A 14066-nucleotide genomic window follows, 5' to 3' on the forward strand; every position below is an offset into this window, starting at 1 on the left:
GAAGTGACTGTGAACTACATAAATATAGTCCATTAATCCTAAACTAAATGGACCCTCAATTCAAATTCCCTGTGGTTAGATTTCCAAAATGCCTATGATCACTCAATCACCTGATAAGCTTGCCATCTGATATGAGGAGAATGTGTCAGAGAGTTCAATATACTTAATGTTTATTCACCATCCCCCAACCCAATAATTCATGTGTTGAAATCCTAACAGCCAAGGTGGTGTTTTAGGAGGTGGAGCCTTTGGGATGTGCTTAGATCATGAAGGTGGGACCCTCATGAATAGGATTAGTGCCTATGTTAGGGTTCTCCAGAGAAACAGAGCCAATAGGATCTATATCTACATAGAAAGATGAGAGCTGGTTTATTAGGGCAATTGTCTCATGTGATCATGGAGGTTGAGAAGTCCCATGATAGGCTGTCTACACGCTTGAGAGTCAGGGAAGCCTGTGGTCTGGCTCAGTCCAAGTACTGAAGCCTGAAAACTGGGGGAGCAGACGGTGTAATTCTCAGTCTGCAGCTAAAGTCCTGAGAAGCTGGGCGCTGCTGGTGTAATTTCCAGAGTCCAAAGACCAGAAAACCTGGAGTTCCGACGTTTAAGGGTGGAAGAAGAAGGGTATCTTAGCTCCAAATGAGATAGATAGAATTTGCCTTCGTAGACATACCTGGAAATAATGCTTTACCGGTGATCTAGGTATTCCTTAATCTAGTCAAGTTGACACTAAAATTAACCTTACAGGTACCCTTGTAAAAGATACCCCAGAGAGATATTTCCGCCCTTTCACCATTTGAGGTAAGAAGATAGCTGTCTGTGAGGAAGCAAGCCCTCAGCAGACACCAAATCTGCTAGAGCCTTGATCTTGGATTTTGCAGCCTCCAGAAATGAGAAATAAATGTGTGTGTGTGTGAGTGTGTTTAATGGCATTTTTGTTATAGGAACTAAGATGGACTAAGACAGAGATAAAATAAAAATTGAAAGAAAAAACAGTCTTAACTGATTGTACTTGGAACAAATCTGTTTTTGGTTATTGTTGCAAGTTTTGCAAATTCGACCTTCAGTGCACATGTATAGGGCTCCTTCCAAGTCTTAGAAAGATTTGTGCAAGTGAGGCACCCAGAAACTTGTGTCATTAATTTAACAATAAATCTGCTTTCATTTACAAATTATTATAAGGGTCTATTTTTATTGTCTATTTTTTCCTGGTTCTGTTTCTAGTATGTCTACTAAATTTTGATTGAATGTTAGACATTATATAAAAAATTATTGAGGCTGTGGATAAGGTCATTTTCCTTCAGAGAGCATTCACTCTGTCCTTTTTGGTGGGTAGAGAGTTGGGGAAGTTTATCTTAATCTAATCAGGAACTGAATCAACTGGTGGCAGAAATACCTCCAGAGATAGGAATGGAAATCTTGGGATTTTTACTAAGGATGTTACTTCCTGGCAGGCTCTGAATTTCAACTGCTATTTTCTCAGAATCATGAAACTGCTCCACATCCCCCATTTCCATTCAGCAGTTTTCTGCTTAGCTTCTTAGATCTTTGCCTTATGAAGTTTAAGAATTCAGCAAATGATTAGAAATGAAGAGAAAGTTGCTTGTCTCTAGATGTGTATTTTTGCAGTTTTGACTCTTAGAACCATAGTAATGTTTTACATATTCCCCAAATAAATGAGTAAGTGAACATATAAAATTAATCACAATATAGGGGGAACTCAAAATAGAATACAAACAGTAACATATGAACCCAACTGTACTGTAAATGAGTAAGTAAACAACACCAAAATTAATGGTGAAGAAAATAACTAACATTAATAACTTTGGAAATTAGTATTTTTCCTTTATGATATAAAGCTAAAGATAAAAAACTTTACAAAAATACCATTGTTAGTAAATCCTTTTTTTTCCACAGGGTACAGGTTAGAAATTCTGTAACTACTTCATGTGCATATTAGGTTTGAACAAATAAGTCTATATATTGTAGATGGTTAGAACCAGGCTTATCACAGTGAGGGGAAAAAGATACAAATAAAGAAATGGGGAAGACTAAAATAAAATGTGTGGTTTTTGATTATGAACTTATGATTTTAAATATTTATACAGGTAGATAAAAATACAGATTATATATATTATATCTACATATATGTGTACATATATAATATGTACACATATATTTCTTAGCTCTGTCTATGAAGGAGACGAGGAGAAGAAATTACAACTCAATAGCACTGAGCACACAGAGTCTAGATCTTGCTTTCTAAACACCATTTCCAATAAAAAGTACCATGGCTTCTTGGAAAAGTGATTGATTTCAGAAGTGAAGCAGAGACATCATGTGAGCCTGGAACACCTTACAGACCAAGAAAATAAGGAAGAGCTTGAAAAATGGTGGAAACAAAAGGGGCACAGAACTCATCTGACAAAGCTCTCAATGGCTAACACTGGAATAATTTGAGCAACAAAATAATAAAAAATGATGCATTAAATTACAATCCACAAAATTAAATATTAATGAGTCTATGCTGATATAAAAATGAATAAATTAATAGGTTGGAGAGAAATGACAACTCTTCCTTACAGAAGAATTAAAATTAATACATGTAGAAGAAATGAGGGAAATAAAAAGTACCCTTAGGCAAACCCTGAAGTAATAATTAATGCAGGGAATAACCATTGATGGATACTGAACACTTGGGCAAAAGTTGGAAGAGAAACAGAATATTTGTATATACTCAAAGACTCTTTCCCAAGATATTTATCAACTACCAAGAGATAAATTATAATTTTGCAGTGGAGAAATATGGTAGACAACGCCTTAACCAAGTGATCAAATCAACACCACCAGTAATAAGAGATATTGACACTAGGGCTGGGCATGGTGGCTCAAGCCTGTAATCCCAGCACTTTGGGAGGCCGTAGTGGAGGGACTGCTTGAGCTTGGGAGTTTGAGGTCAGCCTGGGCAACATGGTGAAACCCCATATCAACAAAAAATACAAAAATTAGTCAGACATGGTGGTGCACATCTGTATTCCCAGCTACTTGGGAGGCTGAGGTTGTGAGATGGCTTGAGCATGGGAGGCAGAGGTTGCAGTGAGCAGAGACTGCACCACTGCACTCCAGCCTAAGTGACACAGTGAGACCCCATCTCAAAAGAAAAAAAAAAAAGAGAGAGAGAAATTGACATTATATATCTCCTGATACAGCACACTAGAAAGAGCACACCAATTCTGTTGAATTCTTGCCAAAAATGTATAACCCCAATCTAATCATAAGCAAACTTTAGATGAATAAAATCAGGAGAGATTCAACAAATTAACTGAGTGGGTCTCATCAAATAACTCAAGGTCATGAAAGATGAGGAAAGACTGAGGAACCATCACAGAGTGGCGCTGTTTAGGGAGTCACAACTCAGTGCAGTGTGAATTCCTGGGTGGGTCCAGGAGCAGAAAATGGACATCAGGGGAAATTCGTATAAGGTCAGCATTTTAGTTAATTATATTATACCAATGCTAATGTCTTGGTTTTAATAAGTGCACTATGTTCATATAAGTTGTTAATATTAGGGCAGTGGTTTTCAACCAAGAGTGATTTTGCCTTCCAGGGGACATTTGGCAATGAGTGAAGACATTCTGATCTTCATGACTGGGGAGGGCGCTACTAACATCTAGGAAACAGAAGCCAGAGATGCTGCTGGAGGAAGCTAAGTGAAGGGTATATGTGAACTATCTGCACTATTTTTGAAACTTTTTGTGAGTCTAAATTATTTCAAAATTAAAAGTTAATATATAAAAATAGAGTTCAGCAAATGCCTTGAGTGGGAATCCTCTGCATTTTGAGCCTTTTTCTGAGCTTTTATTATTTCAATATCTTGACCTTTTAAGATCCACTTGTGTTAGACGTTTCAAAGTCAATTTTTTCTCTCCAGCATTGTGAAGTGACAACCCAAATTCTCTGCTGAATTATACAAATCTCAGCTGCAGCCTTCTGCTTGGATTCTCAGCCTCTTGCTTGGCATCAAGAATTGGCAAATGCAGCCTTCACCTCTTTCACTGAGTTTCTCTTCTCCCCAAGGTCATGGCCCCTCGAGTCCTGGCAAGTCCAACGAGCATTTTTAAAAAATTAATCCACATTTCCTATTTGCGCAGTGAGACCACTGATCTTCCACAAACTATGCAATCACGGCTGAAAGTAGTCTTGCTGCCATTTTATATAACAGCTTTATTGGTGCATAATTTACATAACATAAAGTTCACTTGTTTAAGTATACAATTCAATAATTTTTAGTACATTTACCATATGATGCAACCATAACTATGATCCAGCTTTAGAACATTTTCTTCACCCCCATGCATTTTAATGCCCTTTTACAGTTAATCGTCATTTCTATCATAGCCTCACACAACCACTTATTTATTAATACTTTCTGTCTCTACAGATTTGCCCTTTGTAGACTTTTCATATAATGCAATCATACCATATGTGGTCTGTTGTGACTGGGTTCTTTCACTTAGTATATTTTTGAGGTTCATCTACTTAATAACATGTGTCAATACTTTGTTTCTTTTTATTGCCAAATAGTCTTTATTGTATGGATATACAATATTTTGTTTATGCATTCATCAATTGATAGACATTTGGATTGCTTCCACGTTTTGGTTATGAATAATGCTGCTATGAACATTGGTGTATAAGTAAGTATTTGTGTGAACATATCTTTTTATTTTCCTTGAGTGGATATCTAAGAGTAGAATTGCTGGATCATAAGATAAATCTATATTTAACTTTTTCAGAAAATGCTAAACTGTTTTTCAAAGTGGCTGAACCACGTCACATTCCCACTAGCAATGTGCAAAAGTACTAATTTCTCCATATTCTCACCCAAACTTTTCAATCATTGTGATCTTAGAAGGCATGAAGTGGTACCTCACTATAGTTTTAATTTATATTGACCTAATGATTAATAATAATTGACCTAATGATTAATAATACTGAGCATCTCTTCATGTGTTTATTGGCCATTTTGTTATCTTTTGGGGGGTAAATTTCTATTTGAATCTTTTGGCTTTTTTTTTTTTTTTTGACAGGATCTCACTTTGTGGCCCAGGCTGGAGTGCAGTGGTGCAATCACAGCTCACTGCAGTCTTGATCTCCTGGGCTCAGGAAATCCTCCCACCTCAGCCTCCAGACTAGCTGAGACTACAAGCAGGCAGTAGCATGCTTGGCTAATTTTTAAAATTTTTTGTAGAGACAAAGTCTCACTATGTTGCCTGGGATCATCTAAGACTCCTGGGATCAAGTGACCCTTCTGCCTCGACCTCTTAAAATCTAGGATTAGAAGGCATGAGCCACTGTGCCTGGCCTTTTTACCTAATTTTAATAGGACTATTTATCTTCTTAGTATTAAGTTATGAGATTTTTATATGCTCTTAGATACTCTGGATACAAATCTTTTTTAGAGTATATGATTTGCAAATATTTTCTCCCAGTCTGTGGCTTGTCTTTTTGCTCTATTAATGGTATACATTTGGAAATGAAAAGATTTTAATTTTGACTAAGCTCAATTTATGAACTTTTTCCTTTATCACTTGTGCTTTTGTTGTTTATCTAATAAATCTTTGCTTAAATAAGGTCACAAAGATTTATTCTTATGTTTCTTTAAGGAGTTTTACAGCCTTACCTCTTACATTTTGAATTAATTTTTGTGTGTGGTGTGAGGCAAGGGTCTACCAAAATCCACCATTTTCCATGTAGATATCGAATTGTTTGAGCATCGTTTGTTGAAAATCTTTCCCAATTGGATTGCCCCCGCTTGATTTTTTAAGTAGGATTTTCACTTCCATTTTATTTTCTGATTTGTTGTCCTGGCATAAAACGGACACCTATTGATATATTATTTTAAGTTGTATTTAATCACTTTACTAAACCATCTTAATTTGATTTTTTATATAGTAAAAATAATCTCCAACTAATGATAATTTCATATATTCCTTTCCAATAATTGTATTCTGCATATATTGTTATCTTATCTCATTGATTTGGAATTCCAGAGTGATAATGGAAAAAACAAACAGATTAATTTGGTCATTCTATCTTATTCCTAACTTCACTGGAGTATCTTTAGTATTTCATCATTTAGTATAAAATATTTGCGTGAGTTTTCGAAGATATTCCCCGGACTGTTTAGGACATTTCTTACTAGCCTAATTTACTATATATTATTAAAAACAGGAAAAGCTATTAAATTCTATTTAGTGATCTTCTTTTTTTGCATCTGATGAAATTCTTGTGTGAATTTTCTCTTTTTAACGCCCAATATAATCATGTTAACAGATATCCTAGATTTGATTTATTTAGTGTGGAATAAATAAATACACTTTTTCAGAGTATTGTCCTTTTTTTACTTTGTCAGATTCAATATGTTAATAGTTAGAATTTCTTTAACCTATAAGTGAGGCAAAACTATACTTTTCAGTTTTTCCTATATTTATCCGGCTTTGTTTTTAGCACTATGTTTGCTTCATACATTTATTTGGAAGGTTTTCCATATTTTTCATGCTATAAGAGTTTAAACGACAGAAGAAACTATGTATTTTTTTAAGTTGATGAATAATCTGGGCCTGAAGGCTTTTTGTGATAGACATTTGATACGCTTTTAAATTTCCTTTAAAATGATGGATATAATAGGGTTTTTGCTGTCTCCGGCTTTTTGGAGGTAAGTTTGGTAAGATGTTTCCTAAAAATATTTTATTTCATTTGGTTTGTATGTTCAAATGATTGGCATGATGCTATGCATGTTATTTGTCATGAGTCTAAAATTTTTATGGTTACCTGTTTATTATCCTATTTTCCCATTTTGTGGTTGGTAATGTATAGTTATATTCTTTCTCTCAGATTAGTTTATTGTCTGTTTTATTAGTTATTCCAAGGAACTTCTGTTTTGCTGTTCATTAATTTCTGGTGCTTATTAACTTTTATATCTTCATATTGCTACTCTTTAGCACGTAACACTTGCTCAAAAGAAGTTTGTTGAATGAATGAATGAATGAAATCAAGACACAGTTCCCTTGGGGACTATAGGAACTCAAGAAAGCATGTTTTTAAAATGGAGAAAATGGTAGAAGCAGAGAAGCAGAAAAAGTGATGTGTAAGCAATTCTAAATCTCCAGACAACAACCCCCAAATTATTTTATGTTTATTTTAATAAACATTAAAATCTTTGCTTTTGCAGAGTGTTGCGCATTTTTACCATATAAGAATCAAATGTTGCATCTATTTCGATGTATACATTGCTCTTGTTTTGAAAAATACCCAATCAAATCATCATTTATAAGTAGAGTTACTTGAAAAGCATTCAAACTTTTGGAGAAACTCCCAAGGACCTTGGAATTTGAAAACACAATAAATATTCTGCCGCGCGTAAGGCACATTTGAAATGGAATCAAGCATGATAATGCAACGAAGCTGCGAAGGAAGGCCCGTGCTTGTTTCTCTGCCAAGTCAAAACTTCATCGCTCATGATTCAGTGGCCTCACACTTTTCAGCTCCCTTTCAGCCTCTGGAAAAATGGCATTTGCAGCCGTCTCCCTGACCTCAGGGCGAGGAGAGGAAGAAGGACCCGGAACCCTTGCCTGCCCAGGAACAGGGGGAGGCTGCCACGTTCTGTGCCCTTATTGCTAGCTCCCGGCTGCCCACTATGCACCCCGACAAAGCCTCTGCTGGCTCATGTTTCCCGTTTTTGGAGCTACCAAGAAATCTCCCTTTGCTTTGTCTCCATTGCCAGAGTCCATCTTCAACTTCCCCGAGACGCTTTCAGGGGCAGGGCAGGGGTGAGGAGCCAGGCAGCCTCGGTGGGTGCTTCAGCCCCGACCTAGGCCTCAGAGCCGTCAGGGCACCAGCAGCTCCCCTCTGTAAACCTCTCCATGGGGAATTTTAACCTACAATAATTTTCTCTCTTTCTCTCTTTACAACTGAAGACAAGTACTTCTTAGAGCGAGCTTAACTACCTACCTTTAATGTTTTATAGTCAGGGAAAGCGGTACGAAGCAACGTGTTTAAGTAGTTCCTTTCCTAGCGTTGATAGAATCCTAAAATCTCAAGGGCCTCTGGTGAGGAATGAAATCGCACCTCTGCTAAGGCTCGTGTGTTTTACGAGTTGATGGGTCCAGGCAATGCCGCGGTCGGCACCACGCGGCTCCCTGCAGGGCCCGGGGAGTGGGGATGAGGGGGCGCAGTGAGGAACGAATGGAGAGCCGCCCAGGCCGAGGCCAGGTGCCTTTCCGGTCAGTCCTCCAGGAGCTGGTTGACTTCACAGCATCCGGATTCTTTGGAAAGACAGTTTAAAAAGTTGTTTAGTTTCCTAGGACATTCTCGCTGGGACTGTTGAAAGTCGGACAGCACCCGCCTTGCGCTCACCCCGCCGGGATACGCGGGGACAGTTCCTTTCCAAGCAGGCCTGGGGCCGCCTCTGCGCCGGGACAGCCTGGGAAGCCGCGCAGGCCTGGCCGACTTCCCCTTCCCGCCCCGCTGAGCCCTGCGGGGCCCTGTCGGCGGCGGGGGCTGCGGAGCCGGGAGCGCGCGGCCGCGCTGCACGTGCAGGGACCGGTCGGCGCCGGGGTCAGCGCGAGCGTTTGATGTGCGGCGGGGAGCGGGCCGAGCCCCGGGAGGCCGCTTCGCACCTCCCCGTGTGTCCGGGTTGAGCGCGAGGTCAGGAGGGGACGCAGAGTTCACGGCGAAGACGGATCGCGGGGGCTCGTCCCGCCCGGGTTGCGCGCAGCGGTGGCCGCGTGATGGATGGGCCGGGCCGGGCACCCGGGAACCCGCGAGCGCGGGGCTGGGCTCTGGGCTGCGTCCGGGGGCCCCGACTTGGTTATTGATCGGCCCAAGCGCAGGAGAACTGACTCTATAACAGGAAAAGTGTTTGCTTCTGTGGGAGGAAAAGACAACTTTCTGCCCCGCCAGAGCGTTGCTAAGTGAGCGGTAATGACCACGCTAGAAATTTCATAGGGAGACGCTAATGGCAGGCTGACTCTAAAAGTGCTTTTATGTGCAACTTCTGTCTAATCCCTTGAGGGGGAAGAAAACATCGGCGACTAAGAAAGTTCAAGTTGTACAGGACCCGGGTTTTTAGGGTCGGGGTCACTTCTGCTCTGCGTGACTTTGAAGAGGAAGACCTGCGGTTTTTTCCAGTGGATTTTCACACGTGTTTTAAAGAGAACTCCCGGCTCCTGAAATGAAAGGCCCGCCTGTAGGGCTTTGCTGCCTCCCCTCCGCCCACGCCCCACCCCCACAGCCTGGATCAAAGCGATGAGACAAATTATTCAGAAGTAACACAGCCCTGAAATGTTCCTAACCATGACTATTTGAGGCGATGAATCAAGCGTGCTCCCCCCGTCCCCAACCCACCCCCAGGCCGAAAATGTGACTCTGGAAACGGACTTGCAGAGCTGGCTTCGGTTTATGTGCGGTTCTGACCCCTGTTGACTTTAGGACAAGCCTTCCTGTTTCCAGGACTGCAGCATCGCCAGACAGCCTCGCCATGCAATCGGCTTTCCGGATACGATTTCACTCCTCACCAAAGACACTTCTTTAGCGCGATTTTAGGATTCTATCAACGCTAGTAAAGGAACTACTTAAACACGTTGATTTGTATCGCTTTCCCTGACTATGGAACATTGAAGGTAGGTAGTTAAAGCTTGCTCTAAGAAGTACTTTTCTTCAGTTGTAAAGAGAGAAAGAGATAAAATTATTTTAGGTTACAAATTTCCATAGAGAGGTTTACAGAGGGGAGCTGCTGGTGCCCTGACGACTTTGGGAGCCTGGGTCAGGGCTGAAGCATTGAAGCTGCCTGGCTCCTGACCCCTTTCCTGCCCCTGAAAGCATCTCCTGGGAAGTTGAAGAGGGACTCTCAGGGCTGCTGTGGTCAGGGCTGAGGCTGCCCTCTGAGTCTCCTGGGCAGAAGGGCTTTTTGCCAAGAGCACGTCTAGGCGGGCATGGTGCTGGGCACTGTTGCCAGGGCAGAGCCTGAGGGGCTGCAAAGCCTCAGAAAGCCCACGTACTCCATAGGAGGGCTCTCCTAGGAGAGCTTACAACTTGTAGGAAACGAAATTCTTGCGTAAAAATAAAACCATCACACCAAAGCTACTAGTGCAGCATGATTGATACATGTATTGGTGTATACTAATCACTGACAGGCTGCCTTAAACCACTGCCAACATGTGGATTCTAGAGTCATTTCATAATTTAGTTTCCATAAATGTGAGCATATTTCAGTCCCCTTAAGGTCTCAAATTATGATAATATTATAAGTTACATTATACTCTATTTGCTCTGTTATAACCATTGTCAATGTAGGTATATTGGGGACATAATTAGTCTTTAGTGCTTTCTAGCTCAGTATTTATAATTAAATAATTTGACATAGGTATAAAATATAGCTTCATATTTTTCTATCCACGTGTTGCATTCCAGTTCAAATTTACAAAAGAACAAAATATAAACTTCCTTAATTTGATTATTGTTGTTTAAAAAATTATTCGTTTTGAGTCATTGGTGGCTAGCAATATAGTATTTTTAAATACATAAATATATTTGAATTTCACAATCTTCCTAGAATAGATTGAATTTCACAATCTTCCTAGATCTAAATCCAAAAAGAATAGGCTCTTCCTTAAGCTTAAACTGTCTGTGCTTTAAAACGAAAACATAAACAAGATCCTGCTTTAGGATTTTACTTGTGGTTCTATCTTAGGCATAGAAGGATTTATTAAAAGGTGAAGAAATCCTCATATAGGCTAAAGTGAAAAAGACCAACACTGTCAAATGTTGGTGGGAATATGGAGCAACTGGAACTCTCATACCTGACTGGTGGTAGTGTGAAGTTGTGCATTCACTTGAGAAAACTGCTGCAGTTTCTTAACAAGTTAACCATACTTATGTTTTATACCTTACAGCCCAGCAATTCCACTTGTAGGTATTTATCCAAGAGAAATAAAAATGTATGTCCACAAAAGGCCTTATACCAAAATGTTCACAGCAGCTTTATGCATAATAACAAACAATGGAATCAAGCCAGCTATCTAAAAGCAGGAGAAAAGATAATTCAATTTTGTTTATCCATCCAGTGGAATACTACTCATCAATAAAAAAAAATATAAACTCTTGATACACCTCATGGATGGATGGATAGATGGATGGATGGATCTGAAAAAACATCATGCTGAATAAAAGAAGCCATACATGAAAGAGTACATACAATATGGTTTCTTTTATCTGAGGTTCTGGAACAGGTAAAATTAATCTATGGTAACTTAAGTCAGAACTGGGAGTACTTCTGGTGGGAGGATTTAGTGGGAAGGGGCATAAAAGATCTTCCTGTGTCTTGATAGAAGTGTGGGTTTTACAAGTGTTTGCATTTGTAAAACTCATTGAACTGCATGCTTAATATTCATGCATTTCACTGTATGTAAGCTATTCCTCGATAAGATATATGAAAAAAGAAAGTCATATAAAAGTCATAATATAACAGAAGAGGAATTCTGGAGTTCTTGTGGAATATGCTATGTCAGAAAACTGCTAAAGAATAAGTGGAGTGATTTTTTAAAGACAGAATCAGATAAAGGTAAGAATTTCAAAATCAAATAATGTGTTGAGTGGAGTGGTAGAGTTGCAATATTAATTATTCCTTAGAGTTACATTCCCCACAATGTGTTGTTTGGCATATTAAAAGGCATTCTATGCAAAACGATTCTATGGTCATAAATTTGGGAAGCTGTAGGTTAAACCGAGTTAAATAGGATTTCTTCCCTAGTACTTCTTAGACTCTTTAAAATGCTAATCCTTAGTTTGGGCCTTGTTGTGGGTTGAATTCTACCTCCCCAAAAAGGTAGGTTGAAGTCCTTATACCTGTTGATATGATCTTAATTGGATATAAGGGTTTTGCAGATGTAATTAGTTAAGGTCATACTGGATTTAAGGTGGACCCTTCATTCTATATGACTGGTGTCCTTGTAAAAAGTAGGATAGAGACAGAGAGACAGAGAGAGAGACCAGGGAGAGGATGCCCATGTGACGATGGAGGCAGAGATGGGAGTGATGCGTCTATAAGCCAAGGAGGGCCAAGAATAGCTGGCAAACACCAGAGGCTAAAAGAGACAAGGAAGGATTCCTCTCTAGGTTTCTGTATCAGTTCCTTCTCATGCTACTATAAAAGACATACCTGAGAGTGGGTAATTTATAAGGGAAAGAGGTTTAATTGACTCACAGTTCAGGAAACTTACAATCATGGTGGAGGGGGAAGCAAGCATGTCCTTCTTTACATGATGGCAGGAGGGAGAAGCGCAGAGAGAAGTGGGGAAAGCCCCTTATAAAACCATCAGATCTCATGAGAACACACTCACTATCACTGGAAAAGCATGAAGGCAATCACCCCCATGATTCAATTACCTCTCATTGGGTCCCTCCCACCACAGGTAGGAATTATGTGAATTACACTTAAATATGAGATTTGGGTGGGGACAGCCAAACAAACCACATCAGCTTCAGATGGAGCTGGGCTCTGTTGACATCTTGACCTCTTATCTCAGACTTCTAGCCTGCAGAACTGTGAGAGAATAAGTTTCTATTGTTTCAAGCCTGTCTGTGGTACTTTGTTAGAGTAGACACAGGAACCATATAAACCTCTAGGAAAAAGATGTGATGATCTCACGTTTCCCAGATTGATCTGATCATACTACCTTCTGCACTTTCCATGGCATATCTAGAGAGTGTTTGGTCAGCCCAGTGTGGTAATCCCTGCCTGCTGGGATGGCCTTTCCTTCAACTCTTCATGTTATTCTTGCTTACCTTAAGAGCAGTGTGGTATGCAGAATGATGGCCCCCAAAGATGTCCACATCCTAGTCCTGGAATGTGGGAATATGTGAGTTACATGGCAAAGAGGAATTAAGGGAGCATATGGAGTTAAGCTTGCTAATCAGTGGACTTTAAAATACGGAGGCTATCCAAGTGGGTCTAGTGTAACCATGAGGGTTCTTAAAAGTAGAAGTGGGTAGTTAAAGAGATTGACAGGGTACTTAAATCAGAAGACAGGATTGCAGATAGAGGAAGGGGCTGCCAACCAAAGATGGTGGGTGACCTCTAGGAGCTGGAAAAGGAAGGAATGGATTCTCCTCTCCAGCAAACAAAGAAACACACCTTGCCTACACCTGGATCTTAGCTCAGGGAGACCTGTGTTTGATTTCTGACCCACGGTACAGCAAGATGATAACTTTGTGCTGTTTCAAGTCTGTAAGTTTGTGGTAATTTGTTATAGTAGTAATAGAAAGCCAACATAAGCACTAAGTGAAATAATTCTTTCTTCATTTTTCAGAAAATTTGACTTTTGATGTCAAAAACTAGAATTTTAAATTTTTTAGAATTTTGTTCCAGAATGTTGTCCATATTGCATAAAGTTGTGTCATTTCCTACTCAAACAAAGCCTATCTACATGAATGCTTGCAACATGACAAGAATAATAACAGGTAAAACCATATTTCCCCTGGTGGCTTTTTTTCTTTTCCTGGAAAATATTTCATATATCTGTGGTATGGTTGTAATCTTCCTGTTTTAGATCAACACTTGTGTTCATGCTGCTATTTTCAGAAGCTTGAGATCATCTAAATCATTTAATGTGATTGGAAGTGTAGTGATGTAGACATGGTGCTGGCTCCCTCTAACTCATCCTGAATTTGCAGCATGATTGCGTTAGAGCTCTTGCTCCGGTAGTCTCCCTTTTCCACCCTCCCCTCCCTCTGCTCCAGGTTCCTTATGATTTGAGCTGCTGGGTTTCCTGGTCTATACAAACTTCAGCATCTCTGTCTACCAATCGTAGGATATAATGGCCCCTGTCTTAGTCTATTTGGGCTGCTATAACAAAAGGCCGTATGTTGTGTGGCTTATAACCTACAGAAATTTATTTCTCACAATTCTGGAGGCTGGGTACAGTGGCTGGTGAGGCCCTGCTTCCTCACTGTGTCTTCACATGGCAAAAGGGGTAAAGGGGCTCTCTGGTGTCTTTTTATAAGGACAG

This window comes from Pongo abelii, chromosome 17 (assembly GCF_028885655.2).
Source record: "Pongo abelii isolate AG06213 chromosome 17, NHGRI_mPonAbe1-v2.0_pri, whole genome shotgun sequence".
Lineage (NCBI taxonomy): Eukaryota > Metazoa > Chordata > Mammalia > Primates > Hominidae > Pongo > Pongo abelii.